General features: G+C 40.4%; 1 pseudogene; it reads left to right on the top strand.

Annotated features, from left to right (window-relative positions):
* The first annotated feature begins 3,290 nt into the window (after positions 1 to 3,290).
* LOC131277455 (E3 ubiquitin-protein ligase Mdm2 pseudogene) lies at positions 3,291 to 5,657 on the top strand (annotated as a pseudogene).
* Positions 5,658 to 19,221: the final 13,564 nt, after the last annotated feature.

Raw genomic sequence — 19,221 nt, 5'->3', positions numbered from 1 at the left:
TTTTTCTCCTTTTCCCAGGCCTAGAGAGAATGGCTTCCCCCCAATTTTCTGGGGCTACTAGGGTTCTCTCTGGAGGTGATCAGCCTCCCCTTCCTGGCAATAAAGCTAGGGCTTTCCAGACTGTGCTCACCCAGGGAGTCTTACCTTCTTCCATGTTCAGAGTTCTTTTTCATTCCCAGAATCTCTCTTCAGACCTTCTATTGCCCTCAATTTTTGTCAGGAAGATTCTGGTGGAGCCCCCATCTTTTCTGGATTAAATTTAATCCAGGGGCACCCAGATTTGGGGTTCACCTGAGTCCTCCTGGCTTCCTTGGGGATTTGGAAGGGGCAGCAAAATGCTACTGTCTCTGGCCTTCATTTGCTGTCCCACCAGACTCGCCAAAAATGTTGCAGAATTTGAGAGAGGTTCAATTATTTGTGTATAGAGAGGCCAGGACTCAGGAATGATTCTGAGAAGGAAAAATGGTTTATTGACGGCCGGCTGGACTCGGGAGCTTTTTGTTTGTCTTTTATACAGAGATGAAAGGCCAAATGGTCCCTTTTTTTCAGTTCTCAATAGGCTTGAATTAGCATATATATCTTCCACATCTTTAGCATGGACTCCAGACATTCTAGATAAGCTTTCAACATATTTGGTTTGCATTACCCCTAAATACTTAAAGTTTATAGACCTTGCATTGTTTAACTGTTTCCTGGGATTGGAGTCATTGCCATTGTCACTAAGGGCAGGACTGCAGCCTCTTACCGTTCTACACCCACAAGTCAAACAGCTTAGGTTATCTCTGAAGAGACAAAGAGCCTCCCACCCATAGCCCACATCATCATGACAGTGTGGGTTCCAGATGCCACACTTGGTAGCATCTGCACATCCTTCTTTAACCAGCAGCAGCTTCACAAGACTGGAGCCCAGCTTGTTATTTCTAATGCACATGAAATAGCTGATAAAGAATTTATGAGGAAACTATGACTGCAATAAGTTAAGCACACATTTAAGTTTCTAAATTCCTGCTGTATGCATTTATTCTTAAAATTGAAAGCTTAAATCTAAGAATGGACTGGTTTTCTTAAATACCAACTAAGACCTCATCCTAAGATAAGATAAGCTATCTGGAACAATTTTTCTTTCAATCAGTGGGGGATTGACAAGGAGTATAACAATAAATAGTCATCAAACTAATCTCCAACTTTTCTGTAATACCACATAGTTCTTGAAGCAGCACTCCTTAAATGGAGAAAATAGCTTGTAAACATTAAAAGAAAAATAACCCAATCTTTGATTTTGTGATATAAATGAAGTTATGTACTCCTTGCATCTTCTGTACAATTATAGAAATGTTTCAGCCATACTTGTGGAGAGGGCAGCTAGTAAGTGGAATATGCCATGCAGTTGCCATGCATGTCTCTTCCCCCAAACAAAAATTTAATGACCAAATAAAATAAAGACAAGTGACACATCCAGTGTGTATGAGGCATTATCATTTCCCTGAGGTTTCATTAAGAAAATATGGCATTTTTAGAAGACAAAAAGATCAAGGTTGAAGAATAAAGGACAGCTTTTGGTAAAATGAAGGAAATATATGAAAAGGAGAATGCAAAAGAACTTTAGAAATAAATAGAGCAAAGAAAATAATCCTAACGCCCTGAAAAACGACAAGAAAAATGTCTCATTTCTCAGTAAAACATTGTTTTACATTACTTTCTCTGGATAATTAGAAAATTTAATGTTGTTTTCCTTATTGTACAGTAAAGAAATGTGCACAAATATAATTGAACACTGAACACATTTCAGCAAGTGCTAATGTGCCCAGTGCTGCCCTAAATTCATAGTACCTTAAAAATATTTAGACTTGGGCTGAGATTTGTGGCAGAGATTACATACATTGCTATCATTATGGGGCAAAATAAATATTTTCTTTTAAAAAATGGTGCTTGAAAACAACCTTGTCTAATGTCTACATGATGCCTGTGGAATCAGCTCCTGACCCCCATGTTAGCACAAATCTGAAAAAAGAACTTTCAGAGGGAAGTTCTTGATGAAGTTACATTGTGAGAAATGATGACATATGCAGTCTATTTTAGGTATCATATTGATAATGTATCATCTTATGTTGTGAACCTACATATATCATGAATACCATGAGGGTCATATGAACAACTGAATGTACTCAATTTGGGAAAATTGTCAGTGTCACATAATTTAAACCCACAAGGTTGGTTAGCCAATGAGGGAAGTGGGCTGTTTTATCATGGCCATGAGCTGGGAAGACACTGGTGTGCTGAGCCTGTACCGAGTCTGGCCATGGTATATTATACAGAACAGATACAAGGCTGACTGAGCAAGAAAGAGAATTGTCATTTCAGCACAGAAACAAAACCCAAACAAAAAATACCATGCTAGAAAGGAAGAGAAAACTTTTGCTACATAGTAATATTATTAAAAGAGCCACAAGATTCCTTTTTAGAATCTTTTAGGATGGAGGAGGGTGTTTCACATTGATGCTGACCAGACAAGGACCTGGTGACATATAAGTAGCACAGCCTTGGGCTGGGGAGGATGGCAGGGTGGAGGGCCACTGTCATCCTGAAGAGCTGTGTGGGAGCCCAGGGCTTCTCCAGGCTCTGGGCATTCATACAGACCATGTGCCAGCTTCAAGGGGACAGACACATCCTCTTACCAGTCTAACCACACAGTAGTAAAACTGAGAAGCATTTTATTATCTGTAAGCAACTGCTTCATTTCTGGCTACCTACAGGAGAATAGACAAGATGTGTGTGTACATTTTGAAATACTGCTTCTTTTGTTTAAAAAGATAAGACCATCTAAGAGCTTAAGTAAAAAAGAAGAGCTCTAATCTTCCCTTTTAGTTAGTAGAGACAACAAGCATGTCTCTCAAGGCATCAAAGCAGAATGCTCTGATCCATATGGGCTGTCAGGAGGTTGGGGGGGCCTCCACACTTAGCTTCCCAGCCCCAGTGGCCTCCCACTATCAAGAGGACAGATGGGAAGAGGGGGGAGCATGGCTATTAGCAACCTTTGTTCCTTTTGTTTGGGGCTTGTGTTGCCCTGTGTGACTGGAAGGGGGATGGAGCAAGAAGCTGAGCCTTTTTCTGGTCAGAACCTCTGACTCAGGTTCTGATGCTTTTGCCTCAAGGGATCTCCTACTCCCAACCTAATGTGTTGGAATACAATAGTGGTGTGAAATTGACACGAAGGCTTTCATGTGCCCCATGAACAGAACTGGGGAGCCTCAAAAGATCCCACGGTAGGCACAAAAAACCCTGCATGGCAAATGTGCAATACCAACAATTATCTAGCTACTGATATGCTATGAGCACCTCACAGATTCCTGTTTCAGAACCAGAGACCCTGGTTAGAACAAAACAATCATTACTGAAGTTGCTAAAGTCTGTTGGTGCACAAAAAGACACACAATGAAAGACATTATATTTTATCTTGGCCACTATATTATGACCAAGTGATGAGAAACAACAATATATTGTATATTGTTTAAATTATCTTTTAGGGGAGTTGTTTGTAGTACCAAACTCCTCTGTGAAAGAACACAGGAAAATGTCTACAGAAACTTGGTAGTAGTCAACCACCAGGAACCATCAGATTCAGGTGCATCTCTAAGTGAAAACAGGTGTCACCTCCAAGATGGCAACCATCAGGAAGCAGACTTGGTCCAGTGGATAGGGTGTCCATCTACCACATGGGAGGGCTGTGGTTCAAACCCTGGGCCTCCTTGACCCATGTGGAGCTGGCCCATGTGCAGCACTGATGTGCACAAGGAGTGCTGCCCCACGCAGGGGTGCCCCCCACATAGGGGAGCCCCATGCACAAGGAGAGCACCTCATAAGGAGAGCCGACCAGTGTGAAAGTTCAGCCTGCCCAGTAATGGTGCCACATGCATGGAGAGCTGACACAACAAGACGGTGCAACAAAAAAGAGACACAGATTCCCATGCCACTGACAACAACAGATGCAGATAAAGAACACACAGCAAATGGACACAGAGAACAAACAACTGGGGCAGGGGAGAGGGAAGGGGAGAGAAATAAATAAAATAAATCTTAAAAAAAAAGATGGCAGCCATCAAAGGGACCCTGTGCAAGAGGTGTAGGAGGAGAAAACTTCATCCTCAAATTTGATTTTTAGACCTTCATCTAAAAGGAGAGTACTTAGTGAGACAGAAAATTCAGAAGACTTAGCTGGTGGACAACAGAGAAAGCACCACAAATCTGCTAGCATTTACCTTTCCTCTGATGAAAGTCTTGCTCTATAATAATGAAGATATGGTGTAAAAGATTCTGTAGGAGTGAATCAATGGAGACTATCAAATCTGGATCTTGATACTGGTTTAAGTGAACATTCTGGTGATTGGTTGAATCAGGATTCAGTTTCAGATCAATTCAGTGTATAATTTGAAGTTGAATCTCTTGATTCAGAAGATTAGTGAAGAAGGACAAGAACTCTCATATGAAGATGATCAGGTTTATCAAGTTACTGTTTATCAAGCAGGGGAGAGTGATACAGACTCATCTGAAGAAGATCCTAAAATTTCCTTAGCTCTCTGTGGGAAATGTACTTTATGCAATGAATTGTATCCTCCCCTTGTGGAAATGCATTACAACAGATGTGAGAATTGGCTTCCTGAAGATAAAGGAAATGATAAAGGGAAAATACCTGGGAAAGCCATACTAGAAAACTCAACACATGTAGAAGAGGGCTTTAATGTTCCTGATTTCAGAAAAATGACATAGAGGAAAATAATAAAATCACACAAGCCTCCCAATCCCAAGAAAATGAGGGCTATTCTCAGCCATCAACTTCTAGTAGCAACATTTATACCAGTCAAGAAGATGTCAGCCATCTGCCCATTGGCTGATTTAAGCCCCCTCTCAAGTAGAAGCAGTGGGATCACCATCCTGAAATTCTCAAGACTGGGGAGTGAACAATGGCCTAAAGTAGACTTAGTATTATTCTATAATAGACTTAATATTATTCTAGCAATGGAAGAACCTTTATCAATGATGTAAAGATAGTGGCCACCAGAGGTTCTGAGGTGAGGGAGAGGGAAGAATAGATATAATATGGGGACATTTGGGGCATTGGAATTTCCTGCATGACATTGCAATGACAGGTATAGCCCATTACATTTGGTCATAACCTATAAAATTGGGTAAGGCAGAGTGTAAGCTATAATAGAAACTATAGTACATTGTTAATAACAATGCTTCAATATGTGTTTATCAATTGTAGCAAATTTACCACACTAATGAAAGATGTTAATGTGAAAAGTGTGGGAGGGTTAGGGTGAGGGGTTGGGGAATATGGGAATCCCCTATATTTTTTATTAAACGCTTATATAATCTAAAGCTTCTTTAAAAATTAAAAAAAAAATTAAAGCTGTCAGAGAGTTTGAAAGGAATGAAACACAAGATAAAGAAAAATGCATGGAATCTAGTTTCCATCTTTGTGCCATTGAACCTTGTGACCTAAAATTGACTGTATCATCCATGACAAAAAAAGGACATCTTATGGCTTGTTTCACATGTTCAAAAAAGCTAAAAAAACACACAAAAAAAACCAAAATAAGTCCTGCCCAATATGTAGGCAGCTAGTTCAAATGATTATGCTAACTTATTTCTCCTAGTTGACTTGTTTGTAAGAGTAGAATTATATATTTCTAACTATGTAACCCTAAAAACTCAGTTATTTTAGCAACATTAAATTTATTTTTATGTTTTTATACATATTGAAGTGTAAAAGTATCTCAGTCCATGTAGAAATCTTCTCCTTAATATAATTTACCTACTTGGGGAGGGGATGTGGTTTAGTGAATATTCATTTCATTTTAGGAAAATTTCACTTCTCTTTATAGTTCATATTTGGGTTTTAATGTAATTTGAATTGGCTGTATATCTGGTTATTTTGGCAACATTAAATTTATTTTTATGTTTTCATACATATTGAAGCTTAAAAGTATCTCAGTTCATGTAGAATTCTTCTCCTTCATATAATTTACCTACTTGGGGTAGGGATTGGGTTTAGTGAATATTCACTTCATTTTAGGAAAATTTCACTTCTGTTTATAGTTCATGTTTGGGTTTTAATGTAATTTGAATTGGCTATATAGCTGTTTTTTTAAATTCTATCCTTCATATTTTAATTCATTTCCACCTTCACTTAAATAAAAATATCTGATTTTTCAAAATATAAGTAGGGGATTCACATATATGTTACTTAGTACCTTTCTTTTAAGGAGATAAATTCTGTGAGAGAGATTTATAATTTAAATTTTAGATACTCTTAAATCTTCTCATCCTTACTCTGCTCTTTCAGAGTCTCTTAAAATATTCTTTACAGGGAAGCAGACTTGGCCCAGTGGTTAGGGCGTCTGTCTACCACATGGGAGGTCCACAGTTCAAACCCTGGACCTCCTTGACCTGTGTGGAGCTGGCCCACATGCAGTGCTGATGTGCACAAGGAGTGCCGTGCCACACAGGGGTGTCCCCTGTGTAGTGAAGCCCCATGTGCAAGGAGGGTGCCCTGTAAGGAGAACTGCCCAGCATGAAAGAACGTGCAGCCTGCCCAGGGATGGCACCACACACATGGAGAGCTGATGCAGCAAGATGATGCAACAAAAAGAGACACAGATTCCCATGCCACTGTCAACAGAAGCCAACAAAAACAAGAACACACAGCAAATGGACACAGAGAACAAATGACTGGGGGTGGGGGGCAGGAAGGGGAGAGAAAAAAAATCTTTAAAAAATATTCTTTACAGATAAATAGAAATTGGTAGTTATATTCTCTGCTACTGAAGTAAAAAATGTACCACTTGTTCTCCAGGTATAGGTGGTGATGATGTTGTCCATTGAGAGTCTTTCAGAAGAGCCAATACAACTTTTTTAAAGCTCTGTAGTAAAATGTGGAGTTGTTCTGGGAGGTCCAGTGTGATAAACATTTTCAGGGTTTGGTGGGAATTGTTTGTTTCTCTCAAGTGAAAAACAGTTTAATTCACTTTGAAGTGTCTTCTTAGACAGGATTACACAGTCTCTATTATTTGCCTAGATATCAGAACTTTGCTTAGGACCAGTTTCAGAAACCAGTGAATTCAGAAAGATTAATTCATAAATTATTTAAAAGGAAGAACTGTTCATTAAAAAAAAATAGCTGGAAAGGTCAACATTTCTCTAAATTATCCAGAAAATATACATCACTTCCTTCAAGAATTACAGGGTCATGGGATTCTAATATTGCTGTCAAACTGCACAGATTAACTTATTGATTTATATATACATATGAGTCCTTCAGCAAAATAGTATGAATAAACAAACCTTTAGATAAGTGGAGTTGAGTTTTAATTTAAAGTTCCAGTGTTTTGCTTCTGGTTATGACAGGTTGAGGGCAATAAAATAAACTGAACTATGAGTTTAGAATAGAACTGAGGGACAATTTTAAACAGCAACATAGTGTGTCTGTTACTAGCAGTAGATTGTTATAGATAGACTTCATGAAAACAATAAACACATCCACATATGACTTACCCATGTATACGTATGTAAATATAAAACAAATGGCTGAAGGTATTGGTAATTAAGCCAAAGCTATTCTCAAATACAGTAAAGCTTAATTAATTTTTAATTTATGATACCTCCAACTAGAGCTAAACAGAATACATCCTTTCTAAGAAGAGTTAGTATAAATGAGATAATTTAATATACATTCAGAGTATATCTTTGCAGTGATTATGCTGCTTACAATGCAAAATTCTGAGCAAATGGAATCTCACTCTAAATGCCTATGGATTATTAATGTGGTCTTGATTACCTAAATTTTAAAGCATAGTGTAAAATATTATTGATTGATTTACAAAGAAACAACTTCTTAAGTGATTTTAAAAATTTAAAAAGCAATGCTATTAATCACTGCTACTTCTCTAAGGTTAGATCTATCTCAACTCCAGTTATTTATAGGGTTTCTAGCTTTATGAATTTAACTGATTGCTGGGTTTGCCAATATCTAGATGATAAAGATGGACCTAAAATAGTATTCCATTCAGGCAAAAGTGATCATTGGTCAAAAAAAGAGGTAAATGTTTAATAAAAAGATTTGGTATCCTGTTAAAAATTAGTCAGCCCTTGTTACAGATCAATAAGTTAAATGTATTTGGCATTGGGACACTTTATTTGAAGCTTTAACTAGCTTTTCACAACTTATAATTTGGTGACTATAAACTCTTCTTTATGCAAGAAAACTTTAATAAGACAGGGCCAAATTGGATATATACAAGACTGGTTGTATATATTGGTTGTATATAACCAATCAATCAGGTTAGATTCAGACAATAGAGATGGGACTTCCATATTCAAAGACTGAGAGCTTAAAAGTGACTCCAATAATGATACTTTTACTGATGTAACAAAGAAAATCACTAAATTAGATATTCACTCAATGACAAGTATCCCACTTGCATGTGTAATGCCTGCATTATCTCTTTCCCCAATACGATAAACTTATATAACATGATTTAGTCAATATTCAGGTTATATTTAAAATGGAAACTCAACATACTTAATTGGGAGTAATATACATGAATTGTTACATCATTTAAATAGGAATGCTTTTTTCTTTGTCAGACTAATGGACTCTTGTAAAATGGCAATGTGCTGATGCTTATATGACCTCCTTAAAGGGTAAAAAAATACAAATAGAGAGACATTCAAGGTGGTTTTCTGGATCTAATCTTAACCTAACTTTAGATTATATTGGATTGCTTATTTTCCATGTGGGAAAATATATAAAACTTTTCTCCATGTTTGGTCAGGAAGATGTGTACTAGGTTATCTTGTTCCATGTATACCAAAGATATTTACACTAGCAAGGGAATTTCCAGGAAGATGGCAGAGCAGGGAGATTCAGGACTCACTTCTCTTCCAAAAGAGCTAGTGAAGAGTCAGAAACTGTCTGTAACAACTGTTCTGGAGCTCAGGAGGCCAAAGGAGCATTATACAGCGTCCAGACAATGGTGTATGGAAAAGGCTGAGAAATTGTGCTAAAAACTGTATGTACAACATTATGATTATAATAAAAGCCACTGATTATACACTTTGGATAGATCATAGTGTATGTGAATACATCTCAAAAAAGCAACTTAATGAACTAATAAATAATTTTGCAAGAGTAGACAGAAATAGCAACTATGAACAGCAGGGGAATCATAGAGAGGTTGAGAGGTGAGGAATTTTCTTGTTTGTTTTTTATTATTACTGAAATAATGGAAATGCTCCAATAATGATTGAAGTGATGAATGCACAACTATGTGATCATACCAAATTCCACTGTTTTTATACTTTGTATGAATTGTAAGCTTTATTAATATGTATAAATAAAATTGACTTGTTAAAAAGGAACACTACACAGTCTAATTACAATTTTTATCAAGTTTAAAAAATACTGAGTAGCTCACTCTGCAGTGACAGCTGGCACCCCTCCCCCATTCATGATATGAGCTATCTTAGGATCTAGTCTCTGGCTGGCTGTTGTGGGTGGAGAGGAACATGGAAGTCTACCCTGAGAATGGTGGGGTTGAGCATATGTTTTGATCAGGAAGTTTTGATTACTGAGTTCCAGTTCTGAACTGCTGTTTTAGCTAATCCAGACAAGGACAGCCACTCCCATTGACTCAACCCCACTGCTGACATGGAGGAAGGCAGTTAAAACTTAAAGGCACAATGCCTCCTTAGGGTTGCAGGAAATAGTTTTCTAAAGGGTGCCATATTTTTGGCAGGCCAGGAATTCAAGCTTCACCGAGTTGTGAAAAAGGATTCTGGTTTCTTACCTGTACCTCTCTCCAGGGCTCATTGGGGCTGGCCTGAGCCCTTTTTGTGAGTCTCTGGTCCTCATTTGACTGGAAATACTGACTTCAGAAAGTCCTTTCTGAGGTGACCATCCTCCAAGATTTTGTATATCATGTAAAACAGCTAGAGGCAATGAAAGGAGTGTGTAAAAAAAAAAAAAAAAAAAAAAAACAGATCAATATTCTCAGAGAAGGAACTAGAAAAAATCTTTTTTCTTAGGGTAAAACAATTGCACACATAGTACAATCTTAAAAATTATAGCAAATATCCAGGGCTAGAATGAGATGAAGAACTGGGAAAATTTGATCAATTAAATACAGCCAATTCTAAGTGTCAGAGAAGAGTTTTAATATAAAGCCAATCAACAATAAAATACTAGGCAAGAGAAAGAAACTGACCTTCATGTTGGGGCACTTTGAAACTTCATGTGGAGCCCAGGAAAGATCACATATTCTTGGAGCTAATTCATTCCTGTGGGCTTGAGATCTTGAATTGGATTCAATTTGGGGTCTTTGATTGGATTGCTTCAGTGAGTCTAGGGTGGGTATTGGTCCTCTTGCTGGAGTCCTTTATAAATGGAGGGCTGAAAGCACCAGATGTAATATAGCCTGTGCACAAATCCAAACTTATTTCATTTCCAAATATGCCTAGAAAGCCAATTGAGAAGTATAAACTCTGTAGGCTTTGCATGTTCAGGAAGGATATAAGCTGGAATGTGGGGTGTTAGTGCTAAACGCTGACTTGGAATGTGGGGGATATGCATTAATTCAAGCTTACCTGGGGGAAATAACCAATCCAATACTCAGACAAAACACTTGAAGAAACTAACAAAAATATTTTTGCATACATACAAGCACAATTTTTCTTCCCACTCTTATTTCCTCTGTATAATAGGGACCCAAAAAATTCTATTTGGGGCTCAGTTTTTATTAGGACAGGAGTCCACCAATTCTGGCTGGTAAAAATAAATCAACTTCCAGGTGGTGGACTTGGCCCAGTGGTTAGGGTGTCCACCTACCACATGGGAGGTCTGCAGTTCAAACCCAGGGCCTCCTTGACCATGTGGAGCTGGCCCATGTGCAGTGCTGATTTGCACAAGGAGTGCCGTGCCATGCAGGGGTGTCCCCGCATAGGGGAGCCCCACACACAAGGAGTGCACCCTGTAAGAAGAGTCGCCCAGCACAAAAGGAAGTGCAGCCTGCCCAGGAATGGTGCTGCACATGCAGAGATCTGACACAACAGGATGACGCAATAAAAAGAAACACAGATTCCCATGCCACTGACAACAACAGAAGTGGACAAAGAAGATGCAACAAATAGACACAGAGAACAGACAACTGGGGTGGGGGGGAGGAGAGAGAAATAAATAAATAAATCTTTAAAAAAAATAATAAGTCAAATTCCTTCTCAGAGTTCTCATGTCCTGGCCTTCAACACCACATACACCTGACTTCTCTGCTACTACAATTCTGGGGGCTTGTCCAGGATTGTGCTGAGAAGGTCAGAGGTGGCAACAATTGTTTGCCCCTTTCGGATGTCTCTGAGGAGGCTGGGAGGGCCCAGGTGAAACCCAGCCCTGGGTGCCCCTGGACTCCCCTTTTAGTACAGAAAGAGGTTGTGGTCTTCACCGGAGCCCTCCTGGAAGAACCAGAGCACAAGTGGGTTTGAGAGATGATGAGAATGAAGCAAGGAGCACAACAAATCAGATGGGTAAGACCCCCAGGGGCATAGTGCAGGAAAAGCCTAATTCTAAAATAAGGAGGGAGACTGATCAGCTCTCTAAAAGGGGAGGCCCCAGTACACCTGAGAATACAGGAGGAAGCTACCTCCTCTCCAGGTCCGAGAAAAGGAAAGGGGGGTGGTTGTGTGCATGTGATTGTGGCAACTGGGTGAGGTGCAGAAAGTCACTTCTGTGTGGCAAGTGCAGAGTCCTGATCTGTGGTTCTGTGGTGACCTCATATGATCAAGGGCAGTCTGGGGGTCCCTGCAAAGGGACCCTCTTCCAAGTTGGAGGCTTATACAGACCTGCTAAGGTTAAGAGGTGCCGAAAGTTTCCATGAGGGTTGCGACCAGAGATGGACTAAGTGTATGGCTTGAGTGACTGTTGTGTACCATCAGCACAGGGTGGAAACATGGGAAACACACAAAGTAGGACCCTGTTCATATGTATGCTGAAAAACTTCCCCCGTGCATTACATGAAGATGTATACAGCATAAGGTTCCAACCAGGAAAGCTTAGGATGCTTTGTGAATTAGAAAGGCCAACTTTTGGCATGGACTGGCCATAGGATGGCATTTTATATCCCTGGATCATCCATAAAGTCCATGATGCAATAACTGGAAACCCAGGACACCCAATTCCCCTACATTGATCCTTGGGAAAATGCTGTAAGCCAAAATCCACCTTGGTTAGGGTAGAGTATGAATATGGAAGCTAGAATTTGCCTAATACAGAAACCAAGGAGTGCTGTCCCAGGGACCAGACCAAACAATCATCATGCAAAGGGCCCAGAGATAGTGTACCCTGAGTGCAGTGCCAATCTGCCCATTTTAGAAGGGCCATACAAACATGAATTTCTGCCCCCTTATTCAATGACTCCTGCCCCAGCAATACTAAGGAATGAAAATGAGCTAGTCTCTCTAAGCAGTGCCGCATTGTCATCATCCACACAGGGAAGTGTGACACCTATACCACCCCCACCACTGCTTTTATCACCATCTGAGAGGGCACCTATACCATCCCTGCAGTTGCCTTTATCGACATCTGCACCAGAGAGCCCTACACCATCCCTGTAGCAGCTTTTACCATCTCCTCAGTGTTCTTTGATACCTTCTGCAATGGAAAATACAGATCTGCAGCTTTTACAGCCCATTGCCCCTGGCAATGCTGCTGCAGTGCTGCCGTTCAGTCAGGGGGGAGATGCTGAGAGGTAGCAACTTAAACCACAGGAAGCCCTATGGGCAGAGGAAGCAGAGAGAAAGCCTGCCTACCAGCTACCTTTCAATGAAGGCTGGACCCCAATATTTTACGATGCACATGGCTAGGTTCGGGGGGAAACTGGACATTCATCTATCAGCCCTTTACCACAATGGTCCTTTTTAACTGGAAAAGCCACACCTCACCATTCTCAGAGAAGCCTCAAGCCATGATGGACAAACCCACCTGGATTGATTGTAAACAATTTATAATGACTTTATTAAATTTTAAAGAAAGAATGTGTGTCATGCAGGGAACTCTAACCTGGCTTAGCACCCACCTGAGGAAAGTTTGGACAGTGACCAATATGCCCACTTGCAGTACCCAGTGGAGCACCCCCTGTGGGATCCAAAGAGCACAACCAGGCTCAACTGACTAGAAACTTTCCATAGGGCCTTAGTTGAATGATTCAGGGTGGGGAGCCATAAGACAGTAAATATGGGAAAAACTACTCAAATTCTACAGGCTCTGGATGAGAGTCCAGCTCAATTCTATGAGAGGCTGTGCAACATGTTTTGTGTATGCATACCCTTCAAACCTAGATGCTCCTGAGAGCCAAACAATGGTTAATGCAGTGTTCGTTTCCCAATCACAAGCTGACACCCAAAGAAAACTGCAGAAGTTGGATGGGTTTGCTGGAATGAATATCTCTCAGCTCATGAAAGTAGCTACTAAAGTCTATGTCAACCATGATGTAGAAACAAGGAGGGAAGAAAGTCAGAAGATGAAGAAGAAGGCAGATCTTCTGACAGTGGCAATCATGGAAAAATCCATTCCTGTGTCAAGGAGAGTAAACTGGGAATCCCCTGCCTTAAGGAGAGGGAAGGGCCTATGCTAGGGCAAAATTAGTGTGTGTACTGCCAAGAAGATGGGCATTGGAAGCAAGAGTGTCCCAGCTGGCCACTCGACCCTGCCACTGCAGCCAAAACATTAGCCAGAAAAGCTAGTGGGGCATCACAAACCAAAACCTGGGCCCAAAAAAGTTCAGGGAAAAAACCCTGCAAGTCAGATAATTGGGCTGGCAGGAATAGAGGACTCTGATGGAGATTATTAGGACAGACCGGGCTCCTATTCTCCCAGCCCTGCAGAGCCTATGGTCAGAGTCCAAATTGGGGGCCGCACCATACATATGATGGTTGATGCTGGGGCTCAACATTCTGTAATGACCAAGCCAATTGGGCCTCTCTCAAAAAGACAGGCCACTGTCATAGGGGCAACTGGTAAATGTACCCAACGGTCCTTCCTGCAAGCCAGGACCTGCAACATTGGGAGAAAAAAGGTCACTCACAAATTCCTTCATCTTCCAGAGTGCCCAGTCTCCCTCCTGGGTTGTGAACTGCTGTCTAAACTGCAGCTCAAATTACCTTTGATATCATGGGGCAATCCACACTGACACAGGGGCCACAGGACCCTCTGAGAATAGTGCTAACCCTTTCTTTGCAGGAGGAATGGAGACTGTTTTGCCTCAGTGAAACTGGCCAGTCCATGCCCATGCTGCTCCCTTTTCAAAGATGTGCCTGAAGTATGGGCAGAGGGTAACCCAATGGGGATGGCACATGACATTCCTCCAATTATTATTGAAATAAAGGCCACAACCAGTCCCATAAGCATAAAGCAATATCCAGTACCATGTGAAGCACAAGCAAATGTCCAGCTACTTATTCAGAGATTACTGAATCAAAGCATATTGAGCCATGCCAGTCTCCATGGAACACCCCACTCTTTCCAGTTAAAAAAGCTGATGGGGATTACCGCCTAGTCCAGGACTTACTAGCAGTTAATTTGGCAGTAATAACCCTTCATTCTGCAGTTTCTAATCCATATTCTTTTCTCAGCTTAATACCCTCATTGGCAATCTATTTTTCATGCCTAGATCTTAAGGATGCCTTCTTCTGCATTTGGGTAGTGCCCTGCAGCCAGCCAATTTCCACCTTTAGGTGGGAGAATCTGAACTCAGATGAAAAGCAGAAGCTAACATGGATGCGACTGCCTCAGGGGTTTAAAAATGCCCCCATTATTTTTGGACAAGGTCTGGCTAGTGATCTCAAATCCTTTAAGCCAGAAAACCATAACTGTTTTCTCCTCCATTATGTAGATGACCTCATTCTCAGAAGTCCCACCTACCAAGACTGTGCTGGTGGAACCCATGCTCTTTTAAAGCATCTACAGCAAAAAGGCTATCGAGTGTCTAAGAAAAAAGCCCAAATATGCCTACCTCAGGTCAAATATCTAGGTTATAAAAATAATGCAGGGGCACTGTGAATTGGGACTTGAAAGAAAGAAAGCAGAGTTCTTTCTGGAGGGCAGGGCAAGATGGTGGCTGAGTGAGCTTACCTGACCTTTTTTCCTGCAAAGAAGTGGCTGGGCAGCATTGGAGTTCCCCCGGACCAGGCTGTTTTGGGATTTTTGCAGGACAGGAGGTGTCTGGGCATCGATTTGGTGGGAAGGTAATGGAGAGGATTAGTCTATAAGATATAATTGAAACTCTATTGCATGGAAGTGAGAGCTGCACATGGGACACTCCCTCCTGGGGTGTGTGGAGCCATGGAACCAGCGCTGCTGCCGTGCTTTTTGGAGGCTCTGTGGTACTGGGGAATTCACGAGCCCTGGGCGAGCTGTTAGGGGGTTGACAGGACAGGATGCCTTTGCAGACAGATTTGGGGAGACAAACAGGGATTTCGTTGTGAAGCAGGGGATTTTTGATTGTGGACACAAATAATAGCGCTTCCACCTGGAGCCCCGCCCCCCCAAGCCTGGCTGCGGATCTGCAGCAGACTTAGATTGCTGGCAATAAAGGGACATAACCAGAGGCTGTTACAGGGTGTAGCGGGGCGGGGGTGGGGAACACTTCTGGAAGCCGATTGGGGGAATATTTTGCGAAGCTTGTGAATTTCAGTTTTGGACTCTGTTGTCAGTATTTCTGGCTGGAGCCCCGCCCCTGGGCCTGGCTTCTGATCTGCATCATTAAATTGGATGCAGTGTAGAGGTGCTCTCAGGTGGCCGTTCCGGGGGCTTACAGGGTGGGAGGTGTCCTGAAGTTGAATTGATGATACATCCACAGAATAGACCCCAGTGAGTGAGTGAATTGTGGGGTTCAGACACATAAAATAGAGTTTGCGGATCTGACTTCCCCCATAGGGCTGGCACCCAGCTGCAGGGATCCCTGAAGGCTGTGTTACCCTGCGGTGCTCCCATGCTCCCTGTTGACCAGATTTGAGGTTGCCAGGTCTGAGTCCCCTAAACCCGGGTGGCCCACACCCCAGAGACTTACACCTCTTGAGTCTTCAATATCTCAGACTTTCCATCCCTGAATCTATCATGCCCTGAGGTCCATCTGAGGTCCGTGAATGTCCTAGCCCTCAACGTTTGCATTTTTTATTTTTTGTTTCATTTTGTTTTGTTTTTATTTTCATTTTATCTTATTTTCTATTTATTTTTTTAAATGTCCTGATTGCTAACATTGCATTATCCCCTAGTCTTTTCTCCCAGTGTATCCCCCAAAGTCTTTTTTTTTTTTTCAGTTATTTAGGGTTTTTTATTGTTGTTGTTGTTCATGTTCTGGTTGGTGTATATATTTTTTTCTTTTCCCTACCTGTTTCCTGCCCTTTACCCACACCCTTGTTCTTTCTTCCTTTCTTCTCTTTTTTTTCTGTTTTTTTCTCTCTCTCTTGTCCCTCATTTTCTTCTTATTTTATCTTAATTATACAATAGGTGCTACAGGGAACACCTTACATTTGCTGGGTTTCCTCATCCTCCACTGCCTCATTTCTGTGTGAATTGATTTTGGCTAGCTACACTATCCCCTTTCCCCTACATCTTGATATCCTCCATCATCTACTGTCTCTCCTATATCCCACCTCCCTTTCTTTGATCCACAAAGCATCTAACTCTTAATTTCTAATACCTTTGTTTGTTTTTGGTCTGTTATCCACTCTTGAAACTATTACCTTTCTTTTCTCTTTCCCTCTCTCATGAAAATATTAGCTTTTTAATTCATACCATATTCCTCCCATATTCAGTCGACTACCTCATTATAGGTACTCTACCTACTGCTATAACTCTACACAACTTACATGAATCTAATATCCATCCTCCCAGATCTCATATTGTTGCTCTATTAACATTTATCACCAATACTACTTTACACATTTCCTTGCTTATACAATTGCCTTTCCCTGGCCCTAATATTTTCCTTTAAAGTGAACTCAACCATCAATAAGAAATTAGAATAAGAAGAACAAAGTGACAAAGAGAAGATATAACACTTACACAAAAACAACAGCTAATTAATCCCTAAGACTAGACAAAGAAACTAAGGAACTGATTAAACCCATCAAGATAAAATGATGACCAGACAGCAAAAAAAATCTACAAACCAAACCAGTAATCAGGAAAACATGGCTGAATCCAATCAACAAACTAAAAATCAGGAAGGGGAGTAGAACTTTGTACAAGTAATGAAAGATTTAAGGAACATTTATCACCGACAAATTTAATGAAGTAAAGGAAGAGGTTAACAACATGAAGACAACACTTGGAGGGGAGGGGAAATTGCAGACATATGCAAAAAGCTAGCAGATATTATGGGAATGAACACCACAGTTCAAGAAATCAAAAATACACTTGCAGCAAATATCAGCAGACTAGAAGAGGCAGAGCAGAGAATTAGTGATGTGGAAGACAGTACATCGGAAATCAAACAGATAGAAGAATTGGTCGATAAAAAGGTAGAAAAATCCAGCTAGGACTTAGGGACCTGAATGATAATGCAAAACACTCAATCATACATATTATAGGCATTCCAGAAGGAGAAGAGAAGGGAAAGATGTCAGAAGGAGTGTTGCAGGAAATAATGGCTGAAAACTTCCCAAATCTACTGGAAGAGACAGAAGTACATATCCAAGAAGCACAGTGTACCCCAATCATCATAAACTGCAACAGGCCCACCCCAAGACATATACTTGTCAAATTATCCAATGCTCAAGACAAAGAGAAAATTCTAAGAGCAGCAAGAGAAAAGAAAACCATCACATACAAGGGAAGCTCCATAAGATTAAGTGCTGATTTCTCATCTGAAATCATGGAGGCAAGAAGGCAGTGGTATGATATAGTCAAGGTACTAAAGGAAAAAAATTTCCAACCAAGAATACTCTATCCAGCTAAACTAGCATTCAAAAATGATGGAGAGTTCAAAATATTCACAGATAAACAGAAACTGAAAGGGTATGCCAACAAGAAACCTCCCCTTCAAGAAATTCTAAAGGGAGTTCTGCAGGAAGAAAGGAAAAAACAGGACAGGCAGAGTTGGAGAAGAGTGTAAGAGCAACAAAAAAGACAGAAAGAGAAGGGGAAAAAAAGCAAACAAAAAATGACAAACACAAGTCCAATCAAAATATGGCTAACACAAATAATTCATTGAAAGTAATAATACTGAATGTCAACAGATTAAACTCACCTATCAAAAGATTCAGACTGAGACATTGGATGAGGAAATATGACCCATCTATATGCTGTCTACAAGAGACACATCTTAGATCCAGAGACTCATGGAGGTTGACAGTGAATGGCTGGAAAACAATCATACAAGCAAACAATAACCAAAAAAAAGGCAGGAGTAGCTATATTAATATCAGACAAAATAGACTTTAAATGCGAAACAATTGTGAGAGACAAAGAAGGATATTACATTTTAGTGAAAGGGACAATCTGTCAAGAAGATCGAACAATCATAAATATTTATGCTCCTAACAAGGGTGCCTCTAAATACGTGTGGCAAACGCTGGAAAAACTAAGTGAAAGAATAGATGCATCTACAATTATAGTGGGGGATTTTAATACACCACTATCAACTCTGGACAGAACATCTCAAAAGAGAATCAGTAAAGAAACAAAACATTTGAACAGTATATTAGAGGAGCTGGATCTAATAGACATATATAGATCATTACATCCAAACACAGCAGGACATACATTTTTCTCAAGCGCACATGGATCATTCTCCAAGATAGACCATATGCCAGGCCACAAAGAAAGGCTTAATGAATTCAGAAAGATCGAAATCATACAAAGTAATATCTCTGACCACAGTGGAGTGAAGCTGGAAATTTGCAAGGGTCAGAGGCCAAGATTTCACACCATGATTAGGAAATTAAACAGCACACTCTCAGAAAAACAGTGGGTGAAAGAGGAAATCTCAAAAGAAATCAACGACTACCTTGAAACAAATGATAATGATAACACAACATACCAAAATTTATGGGATGCAGCAAAAGCAGTACTGAGAGGGAAATTTATAGACATAAATTCATATATCAAAAAAGAAGAAAGAGCAAAAATTGAAGAACTAACTGCATATTTGGAGGACTTAGAAAAAAAAC

The sequence above is a fragment of the Dasypus novemcinctus genome, unplaced genomic scaffold (genome assembly GCF_030445035.2).
Source record: "Dasypus novemcinctus isolate mDasNov1 unplaced genomic scaffold, mDasNov1.1.hap2 H_2, whole genome shotgun sequence".
NCBI lineage: Eukaryota > Metazoa > Chordata > Mammalia > Cingulata > Dasypodidae > Dasypus > Dasypus novemcinctus.
The sequence above is the reverse complement of the archived record's forward strand: the minus strand, read 5'-3'. Positions and strand labels throughout refer to the sequence as shown.